This window comes from Hemicordylus capensis, chromosome 1 (genome assembly GCF_027244095.1).
Source record: "Hemicordylus capensis ecotype Gifberg chromosome 1, rHemCap1.1.pri, whole genome shotgun sequence".
In the NCBI taxonomy this organism is placed as follows: Eukaryota; Metazoa; Chordata; class Lepidosauria; order Squamata; family Cordylidae; genus Hemicordylus; species Hemicordylus capensis.
In genome coordinates, this window is record NC_069657.1 from 204,957,402 (window position 1) to 204,973,221 (window position 15,820).

Here is a 15,820-nt window from a genome sequence, read left to right on the forward strand (position 1 = left end):
GGTCATTCTGAAATCTCTTTCTGAAAATGGATTCGTTTTAGATTTCATGTGGTTGTAAAAGCAACAGTTCTGGGAAAAGACGCCCTACACAGTGCCCATTCAGATGCCCCTCCAGGCTAAGACAGCTCCCCAGGAGAAAGCTGGGTAAGAAAGCTCTCTCAGCATGAAAAAAACTAGTTATTATCTGTGTCACCCTGCCAAGGAAAATTACTATATGTCAGATAAAAGAAGAGACTTCAGGAACCTTTGAGCACCAGGGCAAAAATTTTCTGTATTTAGATTATCCCCAAATTATATTTCACCAAACTCTCCTTTAACAACAGCCAGTGAAGAAAACAGCACATTGCATTACTACCTCCACAATATTCCTCACTGAACAATGACAGTCATACATGCACAGGACACTTCTTCCTCTGCTGATTCCTGCCCAGCCCTCCTAGACAAAATATAGAGGATTGAGATGCTAGTGACTTCTGAGGTCTTCATGGCTTACTTCCTCTTATGATTAGGGGGATTTCCCAAAGTAAAAAGTAATTACTTTTTCCTCCAAGATACTATCTATATTGTCTGTTTTAATCCATGCCCAACCAGAGGAGCATGGCTCAGGGATGACATCAAACAAAAGATGCAGATGTTCTCAGATGTAGTTATTCTCTTTGTTTGGAAGAACTAGAAGAAATTTCCCTGTACAGAACTGGAGGCAAAACCTCACCAATTTCACCAGTGCAGATTGCTTTCATGAAGGAAATGTGGCTAACAAGTAGAGTCAGGGAAGCTATAAAAGGGAAGAAGACTTCCTTTAGGAAATGGAAGTCCTGCCCAAATGAAGAGAACAGGAAGAAACAAACTCTGGCAAAAGAAATGCAAGGAGTCAATAAAGGATGCAAAAAGAAAGTTTGAGGAGCATATAGCTAGAAATGTCAAGGGGAATAACAAAAAGCTTCTTTAAATATATCAGCAGCAAAAAACCTGCCAGGGAGGAGGTCGGACCCTTAGGTTATGAGGGTTTGAAAGGGATTATTAAGGAGGATAAGGAGATTGCAGAGAAGCTGAATGAGTCTGTCTTCATGGCAGAGAACACTAACCAGATACTCTCTCCAGAACTGAGCTTCTCAGGCTCAGTTGGGGGTCATCAATTTGGGGTGACGAGAGTGGATCTTCTAAACTGTCTTGAGAAACTAAAAATTAACAGATCGCCAGGGCCAGATGGCATCCACCCAAGAGTTCTGAAGGAACTCAAATGTGAAATTGCAGATCTCCTAGCAAAAGTATGTAACTTGTCCCTACAGTCAGGCTTTGTACCAGCAGACTGGAAAGTATCTAACGTAACTCCAATTTTCAAAAAGAGATCCAGGAAGGATCCGGGAAATTATAGGCTGGTTAGCTTAACTTCTATACTGGGTAAATTGATGGAAAGCATACTTAAAGACAAAATTGTTAAACACATAGAAGAACGGGCCTTGCTGAAGGAGAACCAGCATGGCTTCTGCAAGGGCAAGTCTTGCCTCAATAACCTTTTGGAATACTTTTGGGCTTTGGAATATGCTCCCCACTGAAATAAGAGCATCTCCTTCTCTGTTTTCAGGAAGACTCTCAAGACACACCTGTTCTTGCAATTTTTTGTTTTAATAATTGTTTCATGCTATTGTTTTTATTGTGTTCCATGGATTTTAATCTGTGACTTGTTATATATTATTAAATTCTGTACACTGCCTAGAGATGTATATATTAGGTGGTATAAAAATAGGATAGATAGTTAGACCAACCAACCTTTTGGAGTTCTTAGAGTGTGTCAGCAGGCATATGGATAAAGGTGATCCTGTTGACATAGTATACTTGGACTTCAAAAAAGCTTTTGACAAAGTTCCCCACCCAAGGATCTTTAGTAAACTTAGCAGTCATGGAACAGGGGGACAGGTTCATGGGTGGACTGGTAACTGGGTGGTAACAGGACAGGAAATAGAGGGTGAGAATAAATTCTAGATATAAATGATCTAGAAGTTGGGGTAAGCAGCAAAGTGGCCAAATTTGCATATGACACTAAACTACTTAGGGTAGTGAAATCCAAAATAGATTGTGAGGAGCTCCAAAAGGATCTCTCCAAACTGGGTGAGTGGGTGACAGAATGGCAAATGCAGTTCAATGTAAGCTAGTGTAAAGTGATGCATATTGGGGCAAAAAACCCCAACTTCACATATACGCTGATGGACTCTGAGTGACTGATGTATCAGTGTCTGACCAGGAGAGAGCTCTTGCGGTTGTGGTGGAGAAGCTCATTGAAAGTGCGCAGCAGCTGTGAAAAAGACAAAATCCATGCTAGGGATCATTAGGAAGGGAATTGGAAATAAGAATACTGTATTATAGTGATCTTATACAAATCTGTGGTGTGGCCACATTTGGAATATTGCATACAGTTCTGGTCACCGTATCTTAAGAAGGATATTATAGAACTGGAAACATTGCAGAAGAGGGCAACCAAGATGATCAGAGGCCTGGAGCACCTTCCTTATGAGGCAAGGCTATAGCATCTGTGGCTTTTTAGTTTGGAAAATAGGAGACTACGGGGGGACATGATTGAGGTATATAAAATTATGCATGGAGTAGAGAGAGTGGACAGAGATACATTTTTCTCCCTCTCTCACAACACTAGAATCAGAGGTCATCCCATGAAACTGAACGTCACGGAAATTTAGGATTGACAAAAGGAAGTATTTTTTTCACACATCACATAATTAATCTATGGCATTCTCTGGCATGGGATGTGGTGATGGCCACTAACTTGGATGGCTTTGGATGGGATCCAGTGTAGGCTTCTTCAGAAGAGGTCTAATGATTGCCACCTTAAGGGAGGAAGGCATCCTGCCCTCTCGCAGAGAAGCATTTATAATATCTACCAGGCCTTCTACAACAGCCCCACTGCCAGATAGTATAAGCCATGTCAGACAAGGGTCAAGAGAATGGGTGGTAGGCTGTACCATTCCAAGCAGCTATGATCTGGCTTATATGAAGTCAGATCATAGGTCCATCTAGTTTAGTATTATCTATCTATCTATCTATCTATTCTATCAAATTTGTATGCTGCCCCAAACTTCCATCTCTGGGTGGCTCACAACATAAAAAGTTAAAGCACAGAAATAAAAGCCTTACAATAGTTTAAAACCACAATTAAATTAAAAAGCTTGGGTGAAAAGGTAGGGTTTTTTTAAAAAAAAAATTAGAAGTTGTCAGAGATGGGGAGGCTCTTATCTTGAGAGGGAGTACATTCCAGAGTCTCGGGGCAGCAACAGAGAAGGCCCACCCCGGCATAGCCACAAAACAAACTGGTGGCAGCTGCAGACGGACCTCTCCAGATGTTCTTAATGGGCTATGGGGCTCATAGTGAAGATGACATTCTCTTAAATACCTGGACCTAAGCCATTTAGGGCTTTATAACCATCACCTTGTATTTTGCCCAGAAACCAATCAGTAGCCAGTGTAGTTCTTTCAATACAGGGGTAATATGGTCTCTCCAAGATGACCCAGAGACCAAACCGGCGGCTGCATTCTGTACCAACTGCAGTTTCCAGACTACGTACAAAAGCAGCCCCAGATAGGGTGCATTGCAGTAGTCAAGTCTTGAGGTTACCAGCGTATGTACAACTGTTTTGAGGTCATTTATCTCAAGAAACAGATGCAGCTGGCGTATCAGCCAAAGCTGATAGAATGTACCTCTGGTTGCCGCCTCAACCTGGAGCACCAGAGAGAGGTTGGGATCCAGAAGTGTTGGGGTTTGTGATTATTTAGCAAAGCACCAAGGGAGCTACCACTCCAGTTAAAGAGTGTAGAGTTTAGTTGTTGCAGCTATTTAAGAAACACATGGAGCTCATGTAGAGTCTAAACTAAATTGATACATTGGTGAAGTACATTTGAGATAGGAAAGACCTATCTATCAGCTACATAATGAATAGGGAGGGAGGGAGATAAATGTTTCCACCTTCTCTCTAGGAAGAAAGGAAGAGGACTGACTCACTACAGGAAGAGCCTTAGGAGTAAGAGTAGGAGTCACAGAGTAGAGGCAAGCAGTGACAGGTAAGGAGACCCTAACTATTTCTACTCCCAATGCCCCTATTGGTCATTAGGATTGTTGGTGCAAAAGTTCAATGCACTGGAACTCCATCTCCAACAAGAAGCACCCCCAAACTGCATACCTGTTCCTTCTGGGAAATGTGACCCCATTCAGAACAGGCAGATCAAAATCATCTCCCGAGTTCCGACCATGCACAATAAGTACCTCCATCTTATCTGGATTCAGCCTCAGTTTGTTATCCCTCATCCAGCCAATTACTGTCTCCAGACAGGCATTTGAGGTGGTAATGCCTTCTCCTGATGATGCTGACATGAAGAAATAGATTTGAGTGTCATCAGTATACTGATAACACCCTGCACCAAATCCCCTGATGATCTCTCCCAGCGGTTTCACATAGATGTTAAACAACATTGGAGACAATATGGAGCCCCGCTGAACACCATATGGAACACCGCTGAACACCATATGGAAGTTCAGATTTTGAAGAACAGTCTCCAAGGGATACCATCTAGAACCTGCCTGAGAGGCAGGAGCGGAACCACTGCAAAGCAGTGCCTGATACCCCCAACTAGGGATGTGCACAGAACTAGTTCCAAGCACTCCCAAGAGGGCAGGCGGTTCCTTTAAAGAGACTGAGAAGGCGCTGCCTACCTGCCAGCCCCTGCCAGTGCTCTCTCCAAAAGCGGGCACGCAAGATAGCAGTGTTCCTCTCTGTGCCCCATTCTGTGTTGTCATGCAAATGGCTGATGCACGTGCACACATTCAGACGCCAGTCCAAGGAACTGGTTTGGTGCTCCAGAAAAGGAGTGCCAGACCAGTTCTGTGCACATCCCTACCCCCAACCCCAGAAGGATACTATGGTCAATAGTATCAAAAGCTGCCGAGAGATCCAAAAGGACCAACAGAGCCGCACTTCCTCTGTCAATTCCCAATTGGAGATCATCCATCAGGCTGACCAAGGCAGTCCCCACCCCATAGCCCACCCAAGAGCCAGTTTGAAATGGGTCTAGATAATCAGTCTAGCTAATCAACATACTGATAAAACCCTGCATCTAGTGTCATTAGCAACATCTCTGTAAATTCTTAGGCAGAAGTCTTGCTATCTGAGTTCCTTTTTAACTGGGAATGCCAAGGATTGAACTTGGGACCTTCTGCCCTGAACCATGTCCCCTCCCCGAAGCCTTTGTAAATAAATGCAGCAAGATTAAGAACACTGTCCATTTATTTTCTTGCTAAGGTTTAAAGAAATCTCAGTTGCTTTCACTACTTCATGTTTGCTGGTGCCTTGATGCAAAGATACTAAAGACATTTCCCCATGCCTTCAAGCTGAATTTTTTTTTTTAGAAACACCTGCCTATGCTATTTGTACAGTCTCAAAGGCTGCATCCATTCACCATTTATTCTCTTTGCATTTCTCTTTCTTTGCCTGAACAAAACTGCTCACGTAGCTGGCTTTCCCTCACTAAAAGTATCAGTTCAAGTCGAAGCTATAACATGTAATCTCTGTAATGTCAAATGAAAATCATCAGTTACACTGTGCAGAATGTTAATAGCGAGCTTGTCAGCACAATCCAAAGAAATGCACAATATACGTTCAGGAGAAACAACACTAAAGAAAAATGGTGCATCTATATAAGAAAGAGTAAACAATGTTTTAAGAACTAAGACAACAGCTCTCAGTCCATAAGAAACTGAAAAGCAATTGTGCTGTGTAATTATACAAAAAAGTATATGTTGAGTATTTAGCATAACCACAGTAGATGCAACTGGTATACCAGTTAAAGTTAACATAGCAACCTTTGTTCAAATTTTTTGATACAAAAGAAACTGTGGAGCACATTAGGAAAGTATTTTTTCAAAACGTCTACAGGCAATTTGGAAATAACGTTCACAATTCGGAAAGAACAAATTTTATAAGAACAGTAATTGAAGCCCATGCAAATCTCCTATAGGGGAAAGAGACAAAACATATGGGGCAATTCCTGCCTCCCTATTATGTGATAAAAACAAAATGTGATCCCACCCTTCTCCATGGAACTAAAAAAATCATGAAATTCTCTAGAGGATGTTTAGAATTGGCCAGGCTCAAAGAAGCTTGCCTTCAGTGAAAAACAGGTACTTCCAGCCACTGTCTGGCCATTAAAGATATTTCTTGATATTACTTAATAAACAACCTTCTTTTCTAGACCTGATGGAGATTATGTCAGTGAGATTACTCTCTAATAGAGCTGTTATGACAGAGTCCTAACATAAGGAGGTTTTTCATACATTTTGCAATACAATATGGACGTCCAGAGACTAAACACTGAGGACAGCTTGCAGATAAACTCCTTCTGTGATTGTTCCTTCTTGGATTACTACACAAAGCATGGAAACAATTGCTTCACCATGAGTGAAGATGGAATTTTAAAGCATGTCAAAACAGCGGGTTTTTCTCCTCATCTGCATTTGTCTAACTAAAACTTATGTAACTGTGTACACACAGTTAGAACACCCACAGAAAGACTCCAGCAAGCTCCATTCCCAAGCTGAAACACTCCATAATACCTACCTCCCACTGGGAGAACACAGCATTTGTCTCCAAGCATTTGGTAAAGGACATGAGCTCTGTTCAGGTGTTACATACACCATGTACACTACAACTCCCACATGCACCAGCAAGCTCCTATACGCCCTGGGCTGACACAGCCAGTGTTCCTGTTCACATGAAGGATCTCTCCCTGGACACCATGTTTATCATTGAAGAATACAGAGGGGCACAAGGCATGAGGGTGGGGTTTGCTAGCAGGTGGGCATTGTGACCATTAGCCTTTTGGATTGAGCCCCCACCCCACAAATAGCTACCTACCATTTTTGTGTCTTTTGTAGATACCAGATTTTTCTTTAGATGAGGATCTACTATTACCTGTAGATGGGACTTAATATTTCATTGGCAGGGGGAGAGGGGGGAGTATATGCACCGGGGAATATTATCCAATTTGGCTTCCATTGATCTGTACCTAGTGCATCACTTAGTAACCTCCAGCTCTGGCAATATAAAAGCTATCAATTTTTTCTTTACTTCTGCTCTCTGCCGTACAAGGGACCACTTGGTATTTTATTTATTTATTTATTTACTTTTACACTTGTATCTCACACAGATCCCATTAACTGCTATACTTCCCCTTCCCCCATCCCTCAAATATGGAGGAATAGCCATTTATGTTTCAGTAACCCAGAGGGCAACCCGAAACCTAGAAAAAGCTAAATGTGGCATACTTAATATAGGCTCATCTAATCAAGTTTGTATAAACCTCCTGCACTCCATCTTAAACCTGCTATTGAACTGCAGACCTTGGGATCTGCACATGTTCTTCACCCCCCATATCCCATAGTTTTGCTTGACATCCAGCCTGAAGAAGAGTTCTGGAGAACTTGAAAGTTTTTGCAACATTGCAGTTTATAAATTTATATCTCATCTTTCAAAAAGAAAGAAAGAAAGAAAGAAAGAAAGAAAGAAAGAAAGAAAGAAAGAAAAGGTGGAAAGTGCCCAGAGTGGTTCACAATGATAAAATACCACACAAAGATTTAAAAATCTAAAATATATATATACAATATTTAAAACAAATTATAAAAATAAATAAATATAATGAAAATATATAATTATAAAATGCAATATACAATATTTGAAATACTAAAGAAGATGGAGAAAGACAATATAGATTTTAAAACCATTGAAGAGACCACTAACAAGGAGAAAAGCAGGTATTCAAGATCAAGAGTATGCTTTAAAATATCAGTCTTTATCTGACAATGGAAGGCCGGCAAGGAGGGGCACGTCTCCCTCCTTCAGCAAGTCATTCCACAATTGTGGCACAGATACTGAAAAGGTCCTCTCCCACATCTCAGCCAAATGGAGCTCAGAAGTTGGTGCAGAGACAGCCCACCATGGGAATTATCAGTAGGTGAACAGGTTTGCATGGGAGAAGGCAGTCCTTCAGGTATCCCAAACCCAAGTCTTGAACAATTTTAAAGGTCAAAATCAGCACTTATATTGGGCCCAGAATATAAACCGGAAGCCAAAGTAGCTGTGGCAGTAGGGGAGTCTGATGTCCAGCTCCAGTCAACAGTCTGGCCTAGTATTTTGAACCAGCTGCAGTTTCCAAACATTTTCAAAGTAGGCTTGGGCCCGAAACATTTCAGAGGTCATTGAAGAGGCCTCTGAAATGTTTTGGCAGCCGAGGCCATTTCAGAGTTTTGGCGGCGGGGGTGGTATTCCCTTAAGGGTGGGGGAGGGTGCACTCACCCTTCCTGCTGCATTTCCCCTGCCAACGCCCCGTTGTTTTAAAGCCCCTCAGGGTGGCAGCCTTCCTCCCTGCCGCCCCGTTGCCCTCATCGGCCGGAAGTACTGGCGCACATGCACCCATTGCAGGGGCGCACATAAACGCAACGGGAGCATGCACGCCTGGTACTTCTGGCAACTTCCAGCTGATGAGGGCAACGGGGAGGCAGGGAGGAACGCTTCCGCCCTGAGGGGCTTTAAAACAACAGAGTGGAGCCATTTCAGGCCAAGCCTATTTCAAAGGGAGTCCCACAAAGAGCACACTGCAGTAATTCAAGCATAATGAAACTAATATATGTGCCACAAGTCTGCCTTTTCTAGTAATGGATGCAGTCAGCACATCAACTAAATGTGCTTCTGGTCAATACTGCCACCTGAACATCTAGTCTCAGGGCAGGGCCCAGAAGGGGGATGCTGAAATGTTGGTCCTAATAAATGTATAGTGCTACCTTACTTTGACTTGTGGTAGCAAGCATAACTTGTCCCCTTAAGCTAAGCAGGATCCACCCTGGTTGCATACGAAAGGGAGACTAGAAGTGCGAGTACTGTAAGATATTCCCCTTAGCGGATGGAGCCGCTCTGGGAAGAGCATCTAGGCTCCAAGTTCCTTCCCTGGCATTTCCAAGATAGGGCTGAGAGAGATTCCTGCTTGCAACCTTGGAGAAGCAGCTGCCAGTCTGTGTAGACAATACTGAGCTAGATGGACCTATGGTCTGACTCAGTATATGGCAGCTTCCTATGTTCCTATGACTTCTTTACCAATGAATCAACATGGCTACCTACAATTATTGAGCACAAACTGTTGCTTCTTCATTAGTTGCAATGTGTTGAGTAGGGGTGTTGTGATGGCTAGTATCTCCTCTCAGATGTATGTGGAGCTGCTAGCTTTCCTGGCTCACACTTTTTACCCATATTATACAAGGCCAAACACACAAACCCCAAATCCCCAACCCTTGGCTAGTACCAGTCTGCCTGCCTCCCAGCCAGTTCTGGCTGAGCTGCTATGCCACAGAATGTTCACAAATATTCCTAGTTGGGTGGGGGATAATAGCCAGCGAGATAATATAGTGGACACGAACAGCCAATTTGGCTAGGGAAATCTCACGAATGGCAGGAAATGTGTGCTATTGGCTTGAGGGAGGCATAATAGCAATATTGCTGGTAGGGTGGGAAGCTGAGCCAGGAGTTAGGGAAGCAGCAAAGACAGAATATTTAAAGGAAGGGGACAGAGTAAGGAGAAGATAGAGCAGCAAGAGTCTGATAAATGAACGGGAGTGGAAGACAGAGCAAAACAACAACAACAACAAGAAGCCAGATAATTAAGGAAAGAAGGAAACGGGGGGCGAGGGTGTCTTGTAGGAATAAAAATGGGAATAAAAATGATAATCCTGAACTCAATGATACCCGAGCAAATATGCTTCAGAATGTGCTCCATGAGACAGCATGTGGAGGACAGGGAAATGCAGCAGTACTGCGGTTTAGAAGCTGAGTTGAAGGAAGGCCAAGAGTCAGGATGGCTGAAGGAAGCAAGTGAAGGGAGCTTGCAGGAACAATAAATGGAGGAGATGGATAGATCCCTGTGGGGGAAAACAGTAGTAAAAAGGGGAGGCAAACTGAAAAAAGGCTGAGGGGAAACATTATACAGGGTGTGTGGAGGCCCTGGACTTTGGCCCCAAAGTCCAGGGGTAAGAGTGCCTCAGTTACAGGGCAGAGAGACAGAAGGGCTGTTATTGAGAAGAGAGTGGACAAATAGGAATGAAAGAAGGGAGGAATTTCACACATTGATTTGATCCAAGCTATCAAATCTGCAGCTGCAGAACTATTGCCACAACCTAGCTAGTTGGGCATGCCCCTGAACATGCTTCATACCTTGAGATCCCTGGTTCCAGACAATTTTAGCCCATGTGCAATGTGTTCACAGTTATCTTAGCAAGAGCATTTCAAATTCGAAAACAGGCATTAGAATGGGAGGAGTTGTAGCTCTGTGGCTGATCACCTGTTTTGTATATACATGTTCCACCCTGGCATCTCATACTCCTGTCTGAAACCTTGGAGATGCTCAGCCAATCAGTGAAAACAGCGCTCAGCTAGGTGGACCAATACTCCGACTCAGAAGAAGGCAGCTTCATATAATCAGGGGCTCCCATGATTCTCTAAAACATTTTCTGTATCTAATTTTTGCAGGAGTGACATACCCATATTGTAGCTCTTGCGCCACTGTGCTCTTCAGTTCCAGTTAGACTTACAATTTGGCATTTGCAGCATAATGGTAATTGAATTAATCTCCTTTGCATATAAACCTGTACTAAGCAGTCTACAAATACAAAAACATGTAAAATCCACTTAAATAAGAATCTGATGGGAGTATCTTTTCTTCTATGTCTCAAGCATATCCAATGCATTTGTTGAAACTACACACATTCATTAGATACTTAATTTTAAAAAATCTTTATTGGAAAATGTGAGCAGAGCTCCCTCTGGTGTTCAACCACTGATACTTTGTAACATAAAAGACTGCACTTTTCACTCTCTTTCTAAAGGGTACCTAAGCAAAACTACAAATTATATAAAACATACGCACCCTTTAAGGGTGTTATTTTTGTAAATTATTCTTTTTCATTATTATTTAAAATACTTATACCCCGCCCTTGCAGTACGCCTGTTCAGTGCTGGGGCTTCAGGTAGGGTGGGGGTGTTAACCCTGCCCCCCTGCACTGCAGTCCTGGCTAAAATTGCTTGCTTCCAACCAAGGCTGCTAGTTACAAATAAGAATTAATGAATGATAAACTACACTTTTAACATAGTATGTCATTTAGCCCTTGGAGTCACTTCTCACTATTTCATTATTTGACAATCTCATTGTCATTTCATTACTGACAATCTCATTATTGGCAGTAGACACAGGCTGTCTTCACAAGTTCTGCTGCTGTTCAGAACCAGAAAATGCACATTTTCCATATGCAATCTTGGACTCACTTTTTGCATGAATGATGGACCTAAATTGGTGGAACTGATTGAATCGAAAATCAAAAATGTGGTGGTGGCAGTAACAATTCCTTTGCCTGCAGGTAAGCAGTGCTGATTTATAACCATGCTTACTCACAAGCCACACCCATTGTCCTAACAAGATGTCAAACCTAGACCTTCTTTACACATTTCACAAGTACTGGGACAGATATATGGTGTTTTCTCCAGAGGCAGCAAAAGTAGTTACTATCTGCTTCATTGGATCAAGAAGAGCAAAAACAGTTGGGTAGCTTTTCGAGAGAGATGCCTGTCCACAAATGCTGTATGTCAGGATCGTCGACCTAGGCCAATATATTAATTTTGGTCCAATATTAAAAGTAAGGTGTGCCTGACCCAAAAGAATCTTCCAGAAACTGCTATTCCTCAGCATTTCTCACCATGAGCATTATTTGTTGTTCATACTGATGTGCCTCCAGGGTCTCATTTGAAGGCATGAGGCAACAAACTTGTGGAAGCGACTCGGGTCTAGCCTGGATCTGGATGGGAGACTTCCTGAAAACACCATGTACACTCCCTTAAGTTCCAAAATGGAAGAAAGGTGGGATAAAAACATAATTAAAAATACAAGGTAAATTAAAATGGTGCGTTGTGTGCCTATGCAGCTCTTGTGGGTAAGCACAGAGTGCTGCAAGTCCAGATTGCACACCCAGAGTACTAACTGCCTTTCTGAGCTAAGCATAGGAAGATATCATCGCTGGGTTTTGCAAAACCTACAAGCTAGCATCCCCCCTGCCTGTTTGTCATATGATTCTCCACAGCGAGGAAAACAATGAACTATGTACTATTACTTGTTCCAGTATAAAGGACATGCAGTGCTAAATGATGCTTAATATAATGTGCAGTTTGCCCAGAGAAGGGCAGTGGATATGCTTGGAGTTACTGCTGTCTGAGGTGTGAAAAGGAAAGTAGCAGCTGTAGTGCTCTGAGAGAAAGTGGTTTACACTAGTGCTGTAGGAGAAACACCAGAAAGGTCGCAGGAGGAAATGAAGGTTGGAGCTTCTCTCCTTGCAAGAACCCTGCCCGAAAAGCTCACAGCCTTGAGACTCTGCGGCGAGGACTCCAAACTGGCAATCTGGCAATGTTGTCAGCTTTTCCTTCTTTGGGTGTAATGAGCACCTGTGTGGAATGGATATTAGAGGGGCTGGGGGGATCAGGTCGAGAAACCTCCATCTCTACCACCTGTCTCACTTGACAAGCTTCAGCTAGTAAATTTGTTGTTTTTAAAGCCACGACGAGCCTTCTAAGTGCGAGACACTCTTCCCGAAATGCGTATGATATACCCGCTAGACTCGAAAAACAAGCAGAAGGGGGACGCACACTTCAGAGATGCCTGCCAACTTTCATCAGCATCGCAGTAATGCCGCCAACCACCCAATCTTTCAGTGCTACTCCACTCATACCTATGACGACTAGGCCAGGCCGGCGCTGCATGGTTCCCCCCACGAAGGCTGACTTTGCAAGCAAGGCAAGATGTGGGCCGTCTTGACTTCCAAGTAAGCCTGCAAAGCAGCCCACCCACTTGCGCTTTAGGAGCCTTGGCCGGGCTTAGAGGCGAGTGAGATGCTATGGTAACGAAGCAAGCTACAGGGGGGGTGGGGGCTGGCCCCAAGCCGCGTTGCCTCCACCCCGGGCGGCCTGCTGAGATCTCCCCGGGGCGACTGGGCTGCAGCAGCGGCAGCCACGTCAGCCTTCGCCGCTTTCCCCAAGCTCGCGGCCCCGCCCGCCGCCTCCGGTTCGGAGCCGGATCCTCGCCGTCTCTCTTTCCTCCCGGCTGCTGCCACCACCCCATGCTGCTCCGCGCGCGCCTGCCCAGTCCCGGCGGCTGCTCCTCCTTCTCCTCCTCGGCTCCAGTGACATCGGCGGGCGGGCGGGAGGGACTCCAGAGGCAGCGCGGACCCGGTAAGACTCTGGCTGCTGCCTTAGCTCCCGCGGCCTAGGAAGGAAGAGGAAGGGTCGCCCACCCCCCCCCATGCAGGCAGGCAGGCCTTTCCCGCCTGCTTCCGTCCGTCGGCCACATCCTGCTTGTGGCTGCTCGTCACTCTCCGCTGCTTTGTCTGCCCCATAACTTCAGGGACCGCACCTGTCCCTCCGGTCCCAGTTGAGCCGCTCCTTCCTGCGGCACACGCTGACTTCTCTTCCACGCACACATCCTTGACTTACCCTCAATCTCTTATTTGTTAATCCCTTATTAATATCGACAGTGCCACCCCCCTCAACTAACGTTCGTCCCTCCCTCGCCTAGGCCTGTGGGCTGCTACCCTCATTTCTCAAGGGTGCCGTTTGCTTTCCTTTGAAGCCCACGACAAAACTGATTTCCTCTAGCAGAAGAGCAATTCCACTGATCGCTCTAGCTGCCTTCTTTTTTCAGCATAGAAAATGCCTGTCGTTTTTGTGCAGCTTGCATCAAATCAAACAGGATTCTATAGTCCAAACAGCTCTGCAGCCACGGTCCACCAAACCACCCTCAACATCCATGCTAGCTGTAGTTGTTTACTTCAGGGTTTCTTAACCTTGGGCCCCCAGATGTTGTTGGACTACAACTCCCATCATCCTCAGCCACAAAGACCATGTCTGGGGATGATGGGAGTTGTAGTCCAACAACATCTGGGGGCCCAAGGTTAAGAACTCTTGATTTACTTTATTATGCTTTTATCCCATTTTTCTTCCCTGAAACTCATGATGGCTCTGGTGGGGTTTTCCAGTAGTCTCCCATCCAGGCAGTGGCCAGACCCAGACCTGCTTAGGTCTAGCAAGAATGCTGCCTTGTGTACCTTCAGACTGATTGTGCTCTTGTCCCAGGCACACTTAATGTTCTGCTTTTCTACCTCTCTGGTAAATTCTTGTTCCACCATACTTCAGTGTGCTTTAGAGCAAGCCTCTTTCCCTCATTCCCCCGCTTTCACCACAATTCTTTTATCTTGCCCCCAAAGACCAGTTGTGTGCAATCCTGAATGTTCATTTCCTGCAACCACACTTCATCAGGCTCTTGTGGAGCTACCTCAGTTGTTTCTGGTAGGGCACTTGTGGCCTCTAACAGCTATACAACCACAGGAGTCAACAGACAAGACTTTCCCGTACTTTACTGTTATCTCCATGCTGAGATTAATTTCAGCTTTTGAATGTATCAGTTGCCCTGCTATTAAAGGCACAATAACACTTTTCAGTGTTGGCATAGAGAGCAAACAGAGAGATGGCTGATGTTTTGCATTTTTAAAATAATGTGTGTTTTCCTGCCGTTTGGAAAATGCATGATCTTATGTTTTCCTGCTATGTATGTGTCTTTCAATATGGCTCAAACATGTAGTAGCAGTACATAGTAGTACATAGTTTCTTGCTATGTATGTGTCTTTCAATATGGGCTGGCTCAAACATGTAGTAGCCTTCATCACCCTATTCAGACATTCTGTATTATGTGTGCTTTGTACGTGTCTGTTCACATGCACATGATTTTTGTGTGCTTGAATGTACATGTGTTCATTTAAAAAGTGAGCCTGTGTACAGATATCTCAAATACAAGTACTAATAGGAAGCGTATGGCTTTATGTGTGTTGAACACGATATGTGAATATGTAAAGTGTGACGTCGAGTCAATTTTGACTCCTGGCGCCCACAAAGCCCTGTGGGTTTTTTTGGTATAATACAGGATGGGTTTACCATTGCCTCCTCCCACGCAGTATGAGATGATGCCTTTCAGCATCTTCCTATATCTCTGCTGCCCGATATAGTACAAGCAGGGATTTGATCCAGCCACCTTCTGCTTGCTAATCAAGCATTTCCCCGCTGTGCCAATTAGATAACTCTATGTACATATGTGAATATGTACATACATTCTATATGGATTGTGTGTGCATGGAACATAATGTGTGGATAGGGCTCATGGGATCACTTTATGAGAGTTTGGGGCCACCAGGTTCACAGCCTGGATTGCATGGAGGCATTATTTATACAATCTAGCACCACCAAATGTATCTGAGGCTGCCCAGTTCTCTGGATAGTGGCAGCACTTTTTCAGTTGGAAACTATGAATTCTCTGCAGAAGCACACCCTCTGCATTTTTGACAGGTGTACACTCTCCCCTTCCAGAGCAAACTCTGGGTAAACATGTTCTTCTTGTTTGAAACAGAAGCCTGATTTGCCCAGCACTGATTGGCTGGCATGTATGCCAGTTCTAAAAATTGTTCCACTTCTATTCAGAACAGTTTAATGCATGAAAAGATAAAATACTGAATAAACAAATAGATATCTGTGCTGGATGCCTGAAAACAAAGAAGTAAAATCAGTGGACAAACCACCTGGAGCACTGGGGAAATTGTACCAGACTAGGAGGCTACATATGTACCTTTACATGAGCAGAGGGAAGTGAAGCATGCCCCACAGCATACACATCCATTTGTAGGTGTGGATGT

At 44.1% G+C, this 15,820-nt stretch overlaps 1 protein-coding gene across 2 annotated transcripts in view; it reads left to right on the forward strand.

The window, feature by feature from the left end:
* Positions 1-12,724: 12,724 nt before the first annotated feature.
* DNAJC10 (DnaJ heat shock protein family (Hsp40) member C10) overlaps positions 12,725-15,820 on the forward strand; it is a 47,362-nt gene continuing 44,266 nt past the window's right edge. The window contains exon 1 of one of the 2 annotated variants that reach the window (XM_053270117.1): positions 12,725-12,907. The gene's annotated coding sequence lies outside the window, so the exon portion shown is untranslated. Of the gene's footprint in view, positions 12,908-13,028; positions 13,314-15,820 lie in introns of those variants that run through there. The other variant, XM_053270109.1, reaches the window with a different exon arrangement.